General features: G+C 38.7%; 1 pseudogene; it reads left to right on the top strand.

Moving 5' to 3' along the window:
- Positions 1-6,391: 6,391 nt before the first annotated feature.
- LOC102269421 (small ribosomal subunit protein uS17m pseudogene) lies at positions 6,392-6,804 on the top strand (annotated as a pseudogene).
- The last annotated feature ends 12,064 nt before the right edge of the window (positions 6,805-18,868 follow it).

Here is an 18,868-nt window from a genome sequence, read left to right as displayed (position 1 = left end):
GCAGGAAGTTATCTCATTAATGGGGCACCAGCTTTATGCAAATTATGGTAACAAAAAGGCTTCCCTTCATACTTTTTCATAAATTACCTAATAAAGTGGGAATAAATGGCCATATTCAAGAGCCTTTGTTGTATTTTTAGCACAAGACTCTTTCTGTTACTGCAAATATGACTAAATGTGCCTTGTTCAAAAGGGGTGTTTATGAAATAAGGCCACTCAAAAGCTTTTATTTCTTAACAGCCTTCAGTTACTTTTATGGCACAAAATTAACATAATTAGTCACAGAGAATAGATGACATAAGCAGCATGCCATGCACAAAAGGGGGAAGCAGTATCTAAGGAAGGTATTTTGAGAGATCAAAAATTTTCAAAGTGCTTAATACTAGAAGGTCCTTTTTATTTGTGCACAGCCTTAAGATACTTTTTTTTTTTTTTTAACTCCGTGAAATTCACATAATGAGATGCAGTAGACAGATGACATTAGCGATGTGCCATTAGAAAGAGGTCAGTTTCCTCTGAAAGATAGTCACTGTTCCTGCTCGTCATTAATTTGCAGCTTCAAAGCACTGAGCATATGATAGTCTAGCATGTTAAGCAAGTTGCAGTTATCTTTAAATAACCATTTTTTCCAGTTATTAGAAACTAAAGTTTTTCAACTACCGACTGAAAGCAAAATTAAGGCATGCAGCAGTGTTGGGGAGGAGGGGAAGGAAAAGAAAGGCTAGAAGATTAGAAAAAGAAAATCAAATATATTTTAAAAATGAAGTTGCTGATGGTTTTCCCTGGAGGTGACCTGCTTTAACTTCAGTGCTAGAATTTGGGGGTCAGTGATGGGCCTTGAAGATTGGAGTGCTGGCTAACAAATGAAACAAGTGGGGATTTTTGGTTTCTGCGGCCTTATTGTGGCACACATAACAAGGCTAAAAAGCGATTGTGTGGTTATTTATGATCCCACTGAGGGGGAACATTGAAGCCAGAGGGCTCCGTGAGGTAGGAACATTAAAAGGGTTAAGAGCACGTGGATTTCTCTTACATGAGTACTGATCAAAAAAAAAAAAAAATGCATTGAGAAATAGATCAGATTATCTTATTTTAATGTGAAGATCAGTGAGATTTCTCTATTTTGGTTGGTGAGAAAATCACAGATGAGAACACACAAAACTAAAGGATTGAGACTTTTAACTCATCTATGAGTTCAAATCTGTTATGACAAGGCTGTTTTATTTTTAAATAATTCCTTTTTTGCATCAAAATACATGAATATGGCACAACATTCATAATATTCACAAAGACTTACAGACTCTCCAATTTACATTCCCTTGGAGTCTATTTTTGACAGAAATTCTAGAAGCATTTCATAGTGTTTAGCTGCTTTAAAAACATTCTGATTTATAACTTCATCTCCCACCTCCCAAAGTAAAGTTCAGTCCCAAAATCTGGTGTGCATGTGATGACTGACTTTCTGCTGCATATTTAGCTTGTGTATCAGTGAGTGGCAAGGCCAAAAGGCATCAGATGAATAAGTATTAGTAAGAACAGCAGACAATATTGTGAACATTTTAAGCTATTGAAGCAAAATGCTTATTTTTAGGTCAGTAGTAAATAAGGAAAAAACGGTGATTGTTGAATGATGATTTTACATCTGCAGTGACATTTTGCTACTAGGAGTGTTGTTTTTACTCACTGTGTAGATTGGTGACATTGCATCTTCTCAGTACTTGAATTACCTGGTGCTGGGCCGGACTGGGGAAGATGGCCTGGGGCATTGTTCCAGGCTGTGGAGAGGAAGTAGAGGCAGAGAGACTCCAGGCTGATGCTGTAGCTATGATGGCCTTACAGGACATGGGTCATGGCAGCTGAACCAGCAACGTTTATGGAGGAGTTCCCTTATGAAAATCACAGGTTAAGGAAGAGTAAACCAAGCTGCTCCTCTTCCTTCCATAAAGTATATGTGATTTTATATCGCTTAGCTTGCTTTTAGTATTGTTTGATTAGCTTCTATTTAGCTAATACTAGGGCTTCCCATGGAGAAGGTGATGGCACCCCACTCCAGTACTCTTGCCTGGAAAATCCCATGGACGGAGGAACCTGGTAGGCTGCAGTCCATGGGGTCGTGAAGAGTTGGACATGACTGAGCAACTTCACTTTCACTCTTCACTTTCATGCATTGGAGAAGGAAATGGCAACCCACTCCAGTGTTCTTGCCTGGAGAATCCCAGGGACGGGGGAGCCTGGTGGGCTGCCATCTATGGGGTCACACAGAGTCAGACACGATGGAAGTGACTTAGCAGCAGCAGCAGCAGCAGCAGCAGCAGGGCTTCCCAGGTGGCACAGTGGTAAAGAATCCACCTGCCAATGCAGGAGACACACACAATATGGGTTCCATACCTGGATCAGGAATATCCCCTGGAAAATGAAATGGCAACCCACTCTAGTATTCTTGCCTGGGAAATCACATGGACAGAGAAACCTGGTGGGCTACAGTCCATGGGATAGGAGAGTTGGACACGACTGAGAGATTAAAGAACTTTCTTTTTCATAGCATATTTTTCATATAATTAGGCCACTTCTCTTCCAGCAACTTGCAAATAACATATTAGTGCTAGGGAAACACACGTTATCCCTCAACTAGCTTTTAGTGAAGGAAGCAAATATCAACAGACACACTGAGAAGAGCTTAATGTTGGAAAAATAGAGAAGCTCTGAGTGATTATTTCTGCCTTGGTGCATCAAAGAAAATATCACTGAAGAGAAACTAAAATTTCACCAGAGTGACAAAACTAAGAAGCTCAAACAAGGGAACCTGAAAGGCCAAGGGCTAGTTCTCCACTGATGGGGTTGGAGGCTTAATCAATGAGATGTGGGATATGCTGACCCAGGAAGTTTGAAAATAATAGTGGTAATAGCTGAACAAGTGAAACATTCAAACTTAATTCTTGTTTTAAAACAGCATCTAATACAAATCCAGGTTGACTTGGACTGCCTTTTGGTAGTGCTTTAGAATGAGAAGAAATAAGCATAACCATTGCACCTTTTCAAAGTGCTTCCTGTATGTTGGATGTTGTCATGGATGCATTGCAAGGTTTTCTTTTTAACTCTCTCAACAATTGTATGAAGCAAGTATTTTTTATGCCTGGTTTTCATATGAGAAAACTTAAGCTCAGACAGATTAACTGATTTGCCCAGCATCACAAGAAATTAGGAAAGACCCTCTGGATTCACATTCAAACTCAGTTCTTTTTGGCTGTGAGGCTTCTTGTGGGATCTTACTTCCCCAATCAGGGGAAGTGTCGAGTCCTAACCACTGGATTTCCAGGGAACTCCCTCAAACTCTTTTCTGAATTAAAACCACCCCACTCCAGTACTGTTGCCTGGAAAATCCCATGGATGGAGGAGCCTGGTGGGCTGCAGTCAATGGGGTTGCTAAGAGTCGGACACGACTGAGCGACTTTGGCAACCCACTCCAGTGTTCTTGCCTGGAGAATCCCAGGGACGGGGGAGCCTGGTGCGCTGCCGTCTATGGGGTGGCACAGAGTTGGACACAACTGAAGCGACTTAACAGCAGCAGCAGCAGTGGCCTTTATAATATAATCATATCTAGAAACTGTACATATAAGTAACAGATAGAATCCATTCTCTTCTACCACCTTTTAGGGAAAGCCCTAAGGAATCTGAGAGTGAATGACGAGAGGACATGTGGACAATATAATATGAAATTTTTAGAGACTCATTTATTATACTCTTCACATTCAACTTTTTAATGATTTAAAATGCCACATGCATTTGTAAATAAAATTTGTATGGATTTTCCTTTAAGAATATCAAGCTGTAAAATAATAGATGGTGCATATAAATGGCAAAAAAATAAACAAAAACAATCACTGACCCAAATACATGCAATGTAGAGTAACTGAAAAAAGATTTCCATTGAGTTCAAATGCTATATTTACTTTTTTGTCACTGTTTCTTTCCATGAAAAATGCTGGAGAATAATTATATGTGTTTAACTATATAAAAGAAGCCATGATAGTTAATACTATACTTTTTCTTGCAAAATGGATTCCATCTGCTTTTATTAAGGAGAATAGTTAGAGTAGAATGAAATACTTATTAATCTAGCTGGTCTAGGTAAGGTCTAGTTCACTTTAATTAAAAAGCTGAATTTCTAAAGAATTGTAAGTATATAGATGCACTTAAAGCACCTTGCATTTTACGCTTAACCTTTTACTTTAATCCTGAAGCTTTCTATATTGTTATTTTAAGTACATGTTAATAATATGCAAGCTGATGCTTTGAAAATTCTCTGGGATGTGGTTAATGAAGAGAAACTACACCATAAATTGTATTCAAACTATGCAGTCCATGCAGATGTAATTTTTCTTGAATTGCAGTATTTTGCAATAAATTGCAATAAATAATTTTTCAGCTTGTTTGGGTTTATTCTCTGTTGTTTATAAGAAGTACCATCAGGCACTACTGCATGAAGCAACTACATACAGTAACAGGCAATCCTAGTTTAACAAGATCCTTTGGATAAAAATAGATTTCAGATCTATCTCCTGCTAACAGAATGCAAATTCTGATGAAACTACACACCAGTGTTTTTCATAATTTAAAGTTTGTCACATGGTGTAATGCACTTGCTCACTTTCCCCTGAGTTCTGCCAGAGGAGGCAGAATGGCTATGCCATTTTATGATCAATACAGACAGAATGTTCTACAAGGTATTCTGGGAACTGTAGTTAACAGAGACCATTTTTCTTGTAAATGCATTTGTTAAAACAATGCCCCAAAGAGACATGATATTCCAGCGACTGTCCATGTTTCTATGATAAACCCTGTGTTTTTCAGTGGATTGTAACCAGCAATTTGGCCCTTGCTAAATGGCACCATCTGTAGTTTAGCCTGCAGGTTTGCACAACCCGAGATACTGTCACCATTTCAAAAAGTCTGTCTTTTAAAGATCTCATGTAAGCCTAGGTTAAGAAAGACATAAGATAGCTGATCTTTTCACTGATTTTCATTTTAAGCTGAATTATCAAGCAAATAGATGATGTGCTTAGAGTGGAGTGGTTGTATCAGTTTATCTCCAATGGATTATTTTACACTTCTGCTTATTTTCCTTTCCATGTTATATTATTATCATTTGGAAGTACATGGGAATGTTGTAAGGAAGGAAATAAGAAAATACTATGATTCTGTCTTTTGCTAGAAGATATAAGTATCCTTTGAACCCTAGGTTATCTCAGGAGATAGAAACTAAGATCTTGCAGAAGACAGGAAATGAGACTGGGGCAAACTGGGGAGCAGTGCCCAGCTAAAATAAGCAGCCTGAACACAGCACTGACAGATGGCTGCCGTGCCCCTTGTTACAAGCTAGGCTTTATTTTTTTTTTTTTCAAAAAATGTCAGAATTATGGAGTTTTCTTACAATATTAAATATATCAAATGCCTTAATTTTTAAATGTTGGCAGCATATTTAATTTTAAGATAAATTTGTTTTTAATTTTGTGCCAGTCAAACAAAACACTTCTCCAAACCAAATTTGGCGAAGACACCTCAGTAGCAGACCTATACGCTAATCTTGTATCTTCACATCAGTCAAGGGTCAATGCCTTCTTAAAAATTAGCAAAAACTGTAGAAAAGGTAAAAAGTTAAAAAGAGTCAAATTTTATATTTTTTGGTTCATCTGTTTCTGTGTTTCAAATTAATTGATTATATTGAAATTATTTTAATAGCTTTCTGTAAACTTTTTAATTCCTTTTCAAAACATATTTCTGTAACTTGTGTACTCACATTCTAATGACTTCATAGGTCATCAGTACTATTTATGATTTTGTATTTTTAAATTTTTATTGGAGATAGTTGCTTTACAATGTTGTGTTATTTTCTGCTGTATAGCAAAGTGAGCCGGCCGTATGTATACATATATCCCCCTTTGTGGGGGTGGATTTCCCTCCCATTTAGGTCATCACAGAGCATTGAGTAGAGTTCCGTGTGCTACAGAGTATGTTCTCATTAGTTAGTAATTTTATACATAGTAGTCTATATATGTTAATCACAACCCCCCAGTTCATCACTCCCTTCCTCTCTTGGTATCCATACCTTTGTTCTTTATGTCTGTGTCTCTATTTTTGCATTGCAAATAGTTTTGTCTGTATCATTTTTTCTAGATTCCGCATATATGTGTTAATATACAATATTTGTTTTTCTTTTTCTGACTTTTGCATTATTTTCTTGAGGTAGCCCAATATGCACTCATCAGAAATGACATGAAAGGAATCTGGAGGTGACTGACAGCTTCTGCTACCACAGAAGGAGATGGACTGGAGTGGGTAGGGTTAGGGAGCTCCATGGCATGGGAGCTCTCGAGGTGACCAAAGCCACGTAATGTTGATAGCTCATTCATTTGTCCATGCCATATGGGTCGTGGGGAAGGTGACTGTGACAGCAATGCAAAAGACTGCTGAATTAAGAGTGGCCAGATTGTTCTGGATCCTTATTTATTAAAATATTTTAATAAGCAAAAAGTGTACTTTGCTGCAATGCTCTCCAGCACTCCAACATTGAGTATATTGAGCTTCTCAAAGCTCTGCCTGTCCGGCAAATAAAGCCCTGTTAATCATGAACTGGCTGAGATCATGTTCACTGTTGGACAAGTCATATATTCAGTGACCACAAAGTGCTGTAGGGGAACCACCTACCTGGAGGGTCCAGTCTGTCTGGAGCTCACCCACCTAACCCAAAACTTCGAAGACCTCGATCTCTCTTCAACAGTGAGGGAAGACTGGAAGGGTTTCTAAGTACTTTTTCCTAAGTTTTCTCACAAATCATCTAGTTTCCCTTCTGGTATTTATGAAATAGCTAAAAGTAAATGAAGTAAAGACCTTGTTATAATTTTTCCTAAAAAAGAAATGGTTATGGAAGAATTAACATTCTTAAAATTAAAGCTAAGTAGCAAAATAGCAAATGAATGTATACTTATTTGTGAAAAAGCTATTTTATAAAAAATCCTTTGGAAATTGAAGACAAGAAAGTATAGTTATTGGCAGTTCTTTCCTCAAAAATAAGGTAATCTCTGATAACTGAGTCCTTTTTAAGTACATTCCAGTATCCTAACTTTGGTTGCTTAAGGATCCAAATACAATAAAATGAGATTGTGTAGAAAACAATCACAAAAAGAGAACAACACAATTTTGGAGGAGAATCAAAATGATGAGAAAAATCTTGTTTTGTTTTTTTTCCCCCCTAAGAGAATTAATATGCATGTATAGAGATGTGTGGGTTCCCCAGATGGCTCAGTGGTAAAGAATCTGCTTGCCAGTGCAGGAGATGCAGGTTCCATCCCTGGGTTGGGAAGATCCCCTGGAGAAAGGAATGGCAACCCACTCCAGTATTCTTCCTTGGAAATCCCATGGACAGAGGAGCGTGGCAGGCTACAGTCCATAGGATTGCAAGAGAGTCAGACAAGACTTAATGACCAAACACAAACAATATGGATATGTAGGATCCCATTGTATATATTTTAAAGAGAAAGATGAAAGAGTATCCAAGAGCATTCTTATTATTTTGAATATTAAACCCAATCAAAGCATTTTGTATTTACAGTTAATATGAGGATTGCTATTAGCCTATATGTATTTAAATTCTACCTACAATTTTCCTAATTGTGCTCATTTTATTTGGAACAAATATGCAATGCTAGCATATCAAATGATAAGTTATCTCATAGGAATCAGTTCCTAATTTAAGATTACTGGATATTTTAAAGGCCCAAGTATGTCCCCTATTTGGCCCTTTAATACATGCTTACTGTCTTAATTTGTTTCCCTTAAAAATCTGGTGACGGCTGAAAAGAAAAACGAAAAGTACATGTAGTCTTCACTGAGGCAGAAAGAGCCCTAATCATAAAATTTCCGACCAGAACAGGGTCACCTACACTTAAATTTTCTGTAAACAAATAAGTGCTGAGACAGCCGATCAACTTCCTCAGTGCATTTTTCCCCTAGTAAAATCAGTTTGAGATAAATTGCAAAATAAATAAATGTCAAATAACAATTCCCATGACTAGTATTTGAACTGAATTTAATGATGATTATGAAGACAAAGCTGTGATAGGCCTCTGCATAGAAGGCTTAAAGGGAACAATCTGAAACGATTTTAACTTGGAACCATTTTAACAAATGAATATATTTCCTAAATTGCCACATCAACCAACCCTGCTATCTAATTATGGCCAGCAAAAAGGGCTACATATTAACTATTCCAAAACCTAAGCCATTATTTTTGGTTGACATTCAGTTAATAAACCTGAAAAGCATTTTGCTCATTGAATAGTCAAGGTTTCTGCTTTACAACTGATAGGGAATATAACAGGAAGTTGCATTGTTCTAAGTCACACATTCTCTAAAGACTTGACTCAGACTCTGTGGTCTTGTTGGTCATCAATGCTTCCACCATCTTCTAGGATAAAATGATCACAGTTGCTTCTTAGAATAGAAATTTAAGAGCCCTCTGCCCATCATTTCAAAATTATTAAGAAAAATTTCAGTAAAAAGTCCATTTTATGTCCAAAAGGGTGAAATGCACTAGGAGCAGGTGATTCTGTAGCCCCACCTGGGTCATTTTGAAAGCTTATGCCTATGTGCTAATCAGCAAGCAGCAAGGCAGCACCCTTGAACTTGTCAGGGAAAGCAATCTGGAATTCACTGATTAGCAAAAGGAATTTAGGGAAACAGTATGTAGAAGTATTTATGGAAAATAAGAAATATACTTTCAAGGTTCTAAAATTTATTTTGCTATTAAACTTGTCCTTTGAAAAGTTATAAACCTAAAAAACTTTAAATCAGTTACCTAATACCCTTGTGTTTGTTGATCCTCTGTCCACTTATTTTGAAGGGATCTTCTAAAGTTATTGCAAAATGTGGAGTGCATTTGCCATCTACTATATATCATGCAATCAACTCTATTTAACAGTCCTGGGGGAAATTTCTCTTTGCTGGAGGATACATTGTTCTTTCACCTAACCAACACTAACTGTATTTCCCTTTTTCACATTTGCCACCAAAATCCTCAGAGCCATATTTATGACCCATTTTTAGAAAAGGCATCACAGCTCTTCTCTACCTTAATCTTACTGCAGGCATCAACTCTTTCTCTTAACTTTTGTGTTAATTCCTCCACCTCATCTTAATATATTCATCTGGTTGTTTTGTAACCTGGGAGGCTGGATTGCAATTTTGAACATCAAAATAATAAAAATTAGTTCAGAAAATTTTCCTTTTACCATATCACTTTTTGGAGACTATATGGATTAAACAAAGAATCACACACACACACAACTCTTTAGAAAGTCCAGGGTTCTTTTTTTCTAAAATAGTTTAATGTGTTTCTCAATCAGTAATTAGACTTTCTTATAAATTCAGAAGAACACAAAGATAGCCCATTAATTCAGGCAAAGAAATGACAGTTTTTGCACAATCAAACCCATAAAAAGTGAGACATTCAAAAAAAGTAAGTTTATGGTCCTATTTTTGTATTTCATATAGTGCCAAGCATATTATTACAAATAATTGCTTAATAGATTATTCACTTTTGGGGAGCATAGACACCCTTCCTTTGCAACTGGTTAGGAGACATCTCCTATGAAATATTCCAACCTCTCACATTTAGGATGTCCCCAAACTAATCTTATTATCTTCTGCATCTCTTTTCCAGCTGCTCTCCTATATTATTACAATCTAAATATAGAAACACAAAGAAACATTTAACCTTTACCTCTCATTACCCCACAGAGCCAACCAATTCTATACAGTGATTCTGAGACTCCAAAGTCACCCTTCTTGTCTTTTCTATATATTTTTTTAAATCAAGTGATTCATCACCAGGATAGTTTGAGAAGCCATGCTTTAAATATTTATTTATTTACTTTTGGCTGTGTCAGATCTTAGTTGCAACATATGCCCGGCTTCTCTCTAGTTGACAGGCTCAGCCTGTGGTTGCAGCTTATGGACATAGTTGCTCCCCAGTATATAAGATCTTAGTTCCACATCCAGGGATGGAACCCTCGTCCTCTGCATTGCAAGGTAGTTTCTCAACCATTGGATCACCAGAGAAGTGCCCTCTTTTCTATTTTTAATATCACTACTCTACTCTGGGCCATCCCTACATTTGCTTCATTGTTTTAAAAACTTATTATTTTTTATTTTGGTTAAGGTAAAGAATCCCTCTCAAAAGAGATCAAATGACAGGGAGCAGACAGCCACTTAAAGTTACAGAAAGATATTATGGATACTGAAGAAAAGGGAACCCAGACCTTGTTATAGACCCAGATTCTTGAACTCTTTAATCAATATAAATTGATAAGAGGCCAGACTAGAAATTCAGGCATCAGCTCAGTTCAGTTCAGTTCAGTTGCTCAGTTGTGTCCAACTCTTTTCGACCCTATGAATTGCAGCATGCCAGGCCTCCCTGTCCATCACCAACTCCCGGAGTTCACCCAGACTCACGTCCATCGAGTCAGTGATGCCATCCAGCCATCTCATCCTCTGTCGTCCCCTTCTCCTCCTGCCCCAATCCCTCCCAGCATCAGAGTCTTTTCCAATGAGTTAACTCTTCTCATGAGGTGGCCAAAGTACTGGAGTTTCAGCTTTAGCATCATTCCTTCCAAAGAAATCCCAGGGCTGATCTCCTTTAGGGTGGACTGGTTGGATCTCCTTGCAGTCCAAGGGACTCTCAAGAGTCTTCTCCAGCACCACAATTCAAAAGCATCAATTCTTCAGCACTCAGCCTTCTTCACAGTCCAACTCTCACATCCATACATGACCATAGGAAAAACCATAGCCTTGACTAGACGGACCTTTGTTGGCAAAGTAATGTCTCTGCTTTTAAATATGCTCTCTAGGTTGGTCATAACTTTCCTTCCAAGGAGTATGCTATGTTGTCACTTCAGTCGAGTCTGACTCTGTGTGACCCCATAGACGGCAGCCCACCAGGCTCCCCGTCCCTGGGATTCTCCAAGCAAGAACACTGGAGTAGGCTGCCATTTCCTTCTCCAATGCATGAAAGTGAAAAGTGAAAGTAAAGTCGCTCAGTCGTGTCCGACTCTTAGCGACCCCATGGATTGCAGCCTAACAGGCTCCTCCATCCATGGGATTTTCCAAGCAAGAGTACTGGAGTGGGGTGCCATCCAAGGAGTAAGTATCTTTTAATTTCATGGCTGCAGTCACCATCTGCAGTGATTTTGGAGCCCCAAAATATAAAGTCTGACACTGTTTCCACTGTTTCCCCATCTATTTCTCATGAAGTGATGGGACCAGATGCCATGATCTTTGTTTTCTGAATGTTGAGCTTTAAGCCAACTTTTTCACTCTCCTCTTTCACTTTCATCAAGAGGCTTTTGAGTTCCTCTTCACTTTCTGCCATAAGGGTGGTGTCATCTGCATACCTGAGGTTATTGATATTTCTGCCGGCAATCTTGATTCCAGCTTGTGTTTCTTCCAGTCCAGCGTTTCTCATGATGTACTTACTCTGCATATAAGTTAAATAAGCAGGGTGACAATATACAACCTTGACGTACTCCTTTTCCCATTTGGAACCAGTCTGTTGTTCCACGTCCAGTTCTAACTGTTGCTTCCTGACCTGCATACATATTTCTCAAGAGGCAGATCAGGTGGTCTGGTATTCCCATCTCTTTCAGAATTTTCCACAGTTTATTGTGATCCACACAGTCAAAGGCTTTGGCATAGTCAATAAAGCAGAAATTCAGGCATAAGGGAGCAAAAACAAATAATAGGTCCCCTTGCTTGCTGCCCTAAGAGGTTGAGCTGGTCCCCTTAGATGGTAGGGGTGGATTGGTGGGTTGGGCTGGAGAGGTGGCTTAGGCCGTCTGCCCACCCCCTCCATGGTGCAGTATATTGGGATCATGGGCAGCACCCTGCTTTTCCTTCTTGTACCTCAGAAATGGCAGTTGGGTTTGGGCCCTTTTGTATGTTATTGCTGATGATTTGTCCCAGTTGGGCATGCATTGGTTATTTTTAATCCCTTATATTTTCTTTGTATGCTCTTGCCTGAGGAGACATTTATCCAGGTACAAGCACTTCAGTAAAGGTTCCAAGGTCCCAGCCTGTCTCAGGCTCACTGTAGGCAGGGCCTGGTAACAAGGAACACCACTGTTTCCTTTAGGTTTTCCCTTTCTTGTCTCTCTCTCAATTGGTGCCCACAAATTCTTTATTTTCATTTCACTATGCATAAGACTTTACAATGCTTTGCCCTAGCCTTAACAGTCTATGACTATTTGCTGCTACTGCTAAGTTGCTTCAGTCGTGTCTGACTCTGTGCAACCCCATAGATGGCAGCCCACCAGGATCCCCCGTCCCTGGGATTCTCCAGACAAGAACACTGGAGTGGGTTGCCATTTCCTTCTCCAATGCATGAAAAAAGTGAAAAGTGAAAATGAAGTGGTCCATCGTGTCCGACCCTCAGCAACCCCATGGACTGCAGCCTACCAGGCTCCTCCATCCATGGGACTTTCCAGGCAAGAGTACTGGAGTGGGGTTCCATTTAGCAAATCATAAAAATTCTCTCAAAGTCTTTTAGTTAAAATTCCTGAGGTAAGAAATTTAAATGAATTAACTCAAATATGCCAAGTTCCTGTTCAGCATATACCTACACCCTAAAAGTGACAGATTCAGAGTCCACCCATCTTTATTCATGGGTGTGTAGACCCCAGCTGACTTTGTGGGTGAACACGAGGTTACATGAAAAGGAATGCAGAGAGTAGGGAATGATAGACAATTCTAATAGTTTATCACATCTAGCAATGTATACATGCACAATGATAATTAACTCCATGTTTATTACTCTGTAGTCCAATTTAGAACCTGCTAAACTCCATGTTTATTACTCTGTAGTCCAATTTAGAACCTGCTAAACACAGTTTTGAGCAAAAATATTCTCTTGCTTTGATTTGTTTAATTCACTTGGTTTCCCTTATAAATACTCTATCCATCGGCTTTGATGTAATCATAAACTGTCCCCAAATTCCAGTGGCTTAGGTATGTATTTCTTGTGCATTTCATACATGATGGTTGTCTGGTTCTCAGCAGCTCTTCCTATATCAGACACAAGCTGAGGAAGCATCCAGCATTTGTGACATAATATTCTTATGGTGAAGAAAAAAAGTAAGAGAGCTGGCAGAGATGTATGAAGGCTCTTAAAGCTTCTGCCTAGATGTGCTGCATGTTATTCCTGCTCACATTACGTTGGACACAGATCCAGCATTGATGTTGAAGGGATGTGCAACCCCCTTCCTCCATTGACAGGGTACAGCCCATCAGCTAGTGGTGAATAAAAATGTATCATCCCTTTACAGGACAGGGTGGGAGCAAGAAATTGAGCACAGTAATGCAACTTACCACAAACTACTATAGTGGCTCCAAATGTACACTAATAGAATTAAACTCTTTGTTCCAATGTTTTTTGAAATATTGCATTGATCCCCGAGGTTCCTTGGACATATAGTGATGTCAAGAGAAATTAAGGGGCATGCGGTTCTTGATGCCACTCCCTCCTCACCCCCCGCCCCCATAGTAGTTCTAGTTTTACCTATGCTATCTGTCAGAGACCTGGGTAAGATTTACTTTGGGAGGAAATAATACCTCTTTTTAATTTCAAAAAAATATTGAAAATCATTTTCTTTGCTTGACCATCAATACTTTATTTCATAAAATGCCAGTGTAGTTTTCAAAGTTTGTCTTCTCTATCCCCTCCCATTTACTTTACACTTCCACCTAACCTAATTCAGCATAATTTTTATATGGCACCATTTTTTTATTCCTTGACTTTCTTCTACATAAACTATATCCCCTTTTAATGTAACTCTTTTATTCCACCATTAATGCTTTGCAAACCTATGTATCTTAGTTTGTTAAGACTACTGTTGCAGCTTTCCTGCTGGCTCAGTGGTAAAGAATCTACCTGCCAATGTAGGAAACCGGAGTTTGATCCCTGGGTCAGGAAGATCCCCTGAAGAAGGAAATGGCAATCCACTCCAGTATTCTTGCCTGGGAAATCCCATGGACAGAGGAGCCTGGTGGGCTACAGTCCTTGAGGTCGCAAAATAATTGGACATGACTTAGGAACTCAACAACAACAACAACCATTACAAAGTACCACAGATCAGAGTACTTAAACAATAGAAATGTATTGTCTCATAATCCTGAGGTTAGATTTGAGATCAAGGTGTTGACAGGGTTGATATCTTCTAAGCCCTCTCTCCTTTTCTTGTGGACGGCCTTCTTTGTTTTTATCCAGTATCTTGACATAGTCTTCCCTCTCTGTGCATGCTCAGTTATGTCCAACTGCGCAACTGTGTCCATGCGGGCGACCACATGGACTATAGCCCGCCAGGCTCCTCTGTCCATGGAATTTTCCAGGAAAGAATACTGGAACAGGTTGCCATTTCCTCCTTCAGGTGATCTTCCTGAGCAGGGATTGAACCCGCATCTCCTGCATTGGCAGGTGAATTCTTTACCACTGTGCTACCCACTGTGCGTATCTGTGTCCTAAGAGTCTCTTCATATACAAACACCAGTCATATTGGTTTAGGGCTTGTGCACATGCCTAATTTCACATTGCACTCATTTCATATGCTAGCAAAGTAATGTTCAAAATCCTTCAAGCTAGGCCTCAATAGTACATAAACCAAGAACTCCCAAATGTACAGGAAGGATTTAGAAAAGGCAGAGGAACCAGAGATCAAATTGCCAATATTCTTTGGATCATAGAAAAAGCAAGGGAATTAAAATCTGCTTCAGCTTCATTGACTATGCTATAGCCTTTGACTGTGTGGGTCACAACCAACTGTGGAAGAGATAGGAATATCAGACCACCTTAGCTGTTGCCTGAGAAACCTGTATGCAGGAAAAGAAGCAACAGTTAGAAGCGGGCATGGAATAGTAGACTAGATAAAAATTCGAAAAGGAGTATGTCAAGGGTGTATATTGTCATCCTGCATATTTAACTTATATTTAACTTATGGAAAACTCACAAGTTGGAATCAAAATTGCCTGTAGAAATATCAATAACCTCAGATATGCACATATCTGCATATACCACCCTAATGGCCAAAAGTGAAGAGGAACTAAAGAGCCTCTTGATAATAGTGGGAGAAGAGAGTGAAAAAACTGGTTTAAAACTCAACATTCATAAAACAAAGATCATGGCATCCTATCCCATCACTTCATGGCAAATAGATGGGGAAAATGTGGAAACAGTGACAGATTTTATTTTCTTGGACTTCAAAATCATTGCAGGTGGTGACTTTAGCCATGAAATTAAAAGACGCTTGCTCCTTGGAAGAAAAGCTATGACAAACCTAGACAGCATATTAAAAAGCAAAGACATCACTTTACTGACAAAGGTCCATGTATTGCTGATCCTGTTCCTGATGCTAATTGTCTTGTATCTGTCTGTGCTCACTGTTCGCTGAACCCAAGGTAGACAATGTACAAGCAAGGAAGCTGGAAAAATACTTGAGGAGCCATAGGAACTGAAGACATGTTTATTCTCTCCTGGCTGGTGCAGCAGCCATAGCAGCAGACATGCTATTTTATCTCCTCTTATGGTTGATCCAACAGACACAGCCAAGATGCAATAGTAATGCTGCCGCTTTTTAGGTGGAGTTCACATAGCCCCACAGCACAGAGTAGCTGGTGATCAAGCAAGTTCCTTGTGATACGCATGTGCGGTTCTGTAAATGATCTCAGCTGTTACATAGTCATTATTTACAAAACGTGGGGTGAGAGAGCCTGAACAGGCCATCTTGGCTAATTTGCTCTCTCCCCACATTCTCTATAGGGCTTCGCTGATAGCTCAGTTGGTAAAGAATCCACCTGCAACATAGGAGACCCTGGTTGATTCCTGCATTAGGAAGATCTCCTGAAGCAGGGAAAGGCTATCCACTCCAGTATTCTGGCCTAGAGAATTCCATGGACTATATAGCCCACAGGGTCACAAAGAGTCAGACATGACTGAGTAAGTTTCACTTCATTTCACAGCCCCTATAGCCAAAGCTATGATTTTTCCTGTAGTCATGTATGGATGTAAGAGTTGGACCATATAGAAGGCCAAGTGCCAAAGAACTGATGCTTTCAAATTGTGCTGGAGAAGACTCTAGAGTCCCTTGGATTGCAAGGAGATCAAACCAGTCAATCCTAAAGAAACTCAACCCTAAATATTCATTGGAAGGACTGATGCTGAAGCTGAAACTCAAATACTCTTGCCACCTGATCCAAAGAACTGATTCTGGAAAAGACCCTGATGCTGGGAAAGATTAAAGGCAGGAGGAGAAGGGAGTGAAAGAGGATGAGATGGTCGGATGGCATCACTGACTCAATGAACCCAAGTTTGAGCAAACTTCAGGGGACAGTGAAGGACAGGGAAGCCTGGTGTGCTGCAGTCCATGGGGTTGCAAAGAGTTGGACACGATTCAGTGACTGAACAACAACACATGACCTTATTTTACTTTATCTCCTTAAAGATCCTGTCTCCAAATGTCATTATTTTCTTTTCAAAATTAAACAAAATATTGAGATATAATTGGCATGTAGCATTGTGCAAGTTCCCTGGTAGCTCAGACCATAAAGAATTTGCCTGCAATATACATAATATAAAATTTAACCAATTTTTAAGCACATAACGTGGGGCTTCCCAGGTCACACTACTGGAAAAGGACCTGCCTGCCAATGCAGATAGATGTAAGAGATGCAAGTTCGATCCCTGGGTTGGGAAGATATCCTGGAGTAGGAAATGTCAACCCACTCCAATATTCTTGCCTGGAAAATTCCATGGACAGAGGATCCGGGCAGGCTACAGTCTATAGGGGTTGCAAAGAGTTGGACACGACTGAGTGACTAACATACATTGTGTAAGTTAAAGGTGTAGAATGTATTGATTTAATGCATTTATATATTGCAGTATGATTCCATTATAACGTAGTCAACAGCTCTTTCACTTCACATACTTTTCATGTCTTTTCTTGTGAAGAGAACAATTAAGATCTTGTCTCTTAGCAACTTTGAAGTTTATAAAGCAGTATTGTTGACCATAAGCAATATGCTGTGCATTAAATTGTCAGCATTTATTTATCTACTTGTTACAAATACTGTCACGTTTTGTGACACTGGGGGTTGAGCTTCAACATGTAAATTGTGGGGGAAACAAAATTTAGCCATAACACTGTCCTTCAATTTTGGTGGAAGTACTAGCTTAACTCTTTTTGAAAATACTAATTCAAATCTTGTTGAATTTTGTAAATGTAATAGATTCATCCTAAGTCCATTGAATAAAATGGAAGAAAGATAGATACGTTTTTAATACCTTTTGATAACTAATCTATTTGCCTCAAACAGGTAATCTTCGTCAATCACATAAGATTTCACTGTGATTGAGCTCCTATCTGTCTTTTAGCTCAATGACCACGCTACTGAAGAGGCCTTTTCTGGCCACAGCTAAGATGCTTACCTACTTGCTTTATCACATTTCATTTCACTTATAATAATGCACCCTTGTATTTCTTGCTTTACTTGCTTATTGTACTTATCCATCCCTTTATTTTAAATGCCAGCCAGTCAAAGGACTTGAGTGCTTCATACCACCTACCATAGAGTCAGCTGTTCCAAGCCAGTTCTTGGCACATGGTAGGAATTTAATGACTCTTCTCTTGAGTAAATAAATGGAGGGCAAATAGCATTAGATATCAAAAAGTGAGACAGTAGGCAAATAAGCAAAAATTGAGCTGTCAAAAGGCTTCCCTGGTAATTCAGTAGAAAAGAATCCACCTGCAACACAGGAGACAGAGGAGATGCGGAGGGTCAATCCCTGAGTCAGGAAGATCTCCTGGCAAAGGAAATGACACCCACTTCAGTATTCTTTCCAGGAAAATCCTATGGACAGAGGAGCCTGGCAGGCTTTAGTCCATAGGGTTGCAAAGAGTCAGATACTGAGCAATGAACACACACAAAAACACACACACACGCACACACACACAAGCTATTAATATCAAAGGAGCAATTCAACAGTGCCAGTAATTCAATAATTCACAATAGATTCTAATTATCAATGTCATATCAAACAATATTTGAGGAAACAATACATTTTTTTTCAAAAGGTCATTGAACAATCCCTAAGCTGGCAAAAAGCTGATTATAATTTAAATAAGATAATAAGGAATGAGACACCATATTGTTGAAAAATATTTTCACATTCATGAGAAAAAAATAACAGAAGTAATGTCTACTTTCCATATGCAACTTCAATAATTATTAAAATTTTTCTCTATTTCTTTAAAATATGTATTCACCATCTAAAAATGTTTTTTGAATATAATGACAACATATACATATTTTATCATTAGGTATACTTATCTAAATATATCCCTGCCTCTCTGTGTACCTACAGATGTCATTATAAATATCATTAAAGTAATACAGTGTCCATTCTGTGTGTTTAACAAATAGGTGTATCACAGTAAAGTTTTGGAAAGAAAACCCATGTCTTTAATTCTATATCCTTTTCATGAATCTAGCTCATTGATGCAAAATATTAAACCACTGAACAAGAAAATAGATTCTATGCAAGAAGTAGTTTCTCTGGAGGTAGGAAATTTGTAGTACTGAAGACTAGATCGTCTGAGGATAAATTCAAAATAACCACTGAAGAAATGGCATGAAGATGTAATTATTTCCCAAGGGAAATTGTAAAGAAGAGCAAATGATTTAATGCTAATCGAAAAGCTAATGAGAGTTAACTGTGGAATAAAAATTTCTAAAAGCTTATTGTATGTGTAATCTTTTGGCTGTTTTCCTT

The sequence above is a fragment of the Bos mutus genome, chromosome 2 (genome assembly GCF_027580195.1).
Source record: "Bos mutus isolate GX-2022 chromosome 2, NWIPB_WYAK_1.1, whole genome shotgun sequence".
NCBI lineage: Eukaryota > Metazoa > Chordata > Mammalia > Artiodactyla > Bovidae > Bos > Bos mutus.
The sequence above is the reverse complement of the archived record's forward strand: the minus strand, read 5'-3'. Positions and strand labels throughout refer to the sequence as shown.